The sequence below is a fragment of the Microtus pennsylvanicus genome, chromosome 2 (genome assembly GCF_037038515.1).
Source record: "Microtus pennsylvanicus isolate mMicPen1 chromosome 2, mMicPen1.hap1, whole genome shotgun sequence".
Classification (NCBI taxonomy): Eukaryota; Metazoa; Chordata; class Mammalia; order Rodentia; family Cricetidae; genus Microtus; species Microtus pennsylvanicus.
The window spans coordinates 3,742,642-3,744,716 of NC_134580.1; positions in this window are offsets into that span (position 1 = coordinate 3,742,642).

Here is a 2,075-nt window from a genome sequence, read left to right on the forward strand (position 1 = left end):
CTTCTGGTTAATAAGGAGCTGACTGACCTATAAATGGGCAGGAAGAATTTGGGTGGGAGAGCCAGACTAGGAGGATGCTGGGAAAAAGAAGGGCAGGGTTTCCAGAGATGCAGAAGGAGCAGGATGGGAATTATGTAGATGAGGTAAACAAGCCTCGGGGCAGCACATAAATTAGTGGAGAAAAGTTAATTTAAGTTATTAGAACTAGCTATAATCAAGCCTCACCTATTGGCCAAGCATTCATAATTAATAATAAGATTCCATGTGGTTGTTTAGGAACTGGCAGTCGGAACAGAGAAAATCTGATTACAGCCCTGTATCTTTTGCTTGGGAACTGAGGTCATTAATATTTAAATTACTGAAAGTGAGTATTGATGGCAGCCATTGTGTTGTTGACTTTTGGTGGTGTTGCTTGTGTTCTCAGCAGTATTTTGTGTTTTAGTAATTATAGATTTATTGTCTTTCTGCCATCTCTTCAAGAGAGCTTCTGCTTGAGGTACTGCTTCTCATGTTTTCCTTAGGTTTGATCTTACATAACATTTTAGGCTGTTTCATCATGGAATATTTTTCTCTCTACTTCAATTATGGCAGATGGTTTTGCTGAGTATGTTAGTATAGGTTTCCAGTCATGGTCTTTGAGGACTTGGAGTGCATTGCTCCAGTCTATTCTGGCTTTTAAAATGCCAAGAAGAAATCAGATGTTATTTGAAGGGTTTTCCTTTATATGTGACTTATGCTTAGTGTTTGAACTATGATATGGTTTTCATTCAGGTCTTGTCTGGTTGGGGTTCTGTGTAGTTCATGTTATCTGCAGGGGAGTGTCTTTTCTTTGGGGGGGGGACTTTTTTCTTTATTCTTGTTAAAGATCTGTCTATGCCCTCATCTATTCCCATAATTTGAAGGTTTGGTCTTTTTGTAGTGTCCCATATTTCCTGTCTGTTCCTTTCCTATTTCTCTTATTTTTCTTCATATTCTTTGCTTATTCCATCTAGATTCTCTACTTTATATTCAAGCCCTGATATGCCATCTTCTGGCTAATGTATTTATTCTACTTGAAAGACTGCCCCTTGAGTTTTCTAGTTGAGTTATTGGAACTTTTGATTACCTATTCATTTCAGTTTGAAGTCTCCTCAATGTTTATGGCTATTTATTAAATTTTGTTTTCAATTCCTAGACTGTCTTTGTGATTTAAATCCGTCCTATGCTCGCATTTTCTTGGGATTCATCCAGCTCTTTATTCTCTTTAATTTCATGAGCTGTTTATTCATGTCTCTCTTCAATTCTTTGAATTCTTTGATGAAGTTTATGATTTCGCTTTCAAATTCTGTGTCCTAGGCTTCATCCAGGAAATTCTCATTGGTAGCTATTTCCACAGAACTGGTAGATTTTACAGGGAAGATTCTGCCTTGATTCTTCATATTTTTTATATTTTTACCATGAAATTTGGACATAGGGACCTCTTTTGCTAGTTTTGTGTCTGATATGGACAGAACAGCTTGGGTCAGAACACAGGATGTGTGGATCGGGTTGGATTAAACTTAGTAAAGTGAAAGAGACACAGGGGGCTGGGCTGGTGTTTCGATGCGCATCCTTGTCCAAGCCTAAACTTTGGGGGTAAATCTGGGGCTTAGGGATGGTGAACGGAGGAGAGGATCAAGAGAACTCACCCAGTTAGACCATGCTGCGAGATGCACCGCGTCTGGCCGCCCAGAGAGATTGAAATACGGTGCAAGAGGGGCCTGTGGGTTGAAGGTGGGCCTGGTGTGTCTTTGCCCATGCCTGGAGGTTGAGGACCACACAAGCATGTGTGACTAGACTAGGCCAGGGCACTGGCTGAGGGGTCCAGGCTGGAGCAGGTAGTCTGAGAAGTTGTCAGCACTGTGGAGATGTCTTTCCTCATAGGCAACTTCCTGCTTTGTTTGCCACTAAGCTCAGTCTTTTCTTTTTGTCAGCATGAGATTCTTGGGGGATATTCTAGTTTCTTGGGGTCACCTGATGCAAGGGTCTGCTAACCAAAAGGAGGGACACAGGTGTTTCTCCGATTTATCTTAATTCCTGCCAGGCAGGTTACAAGG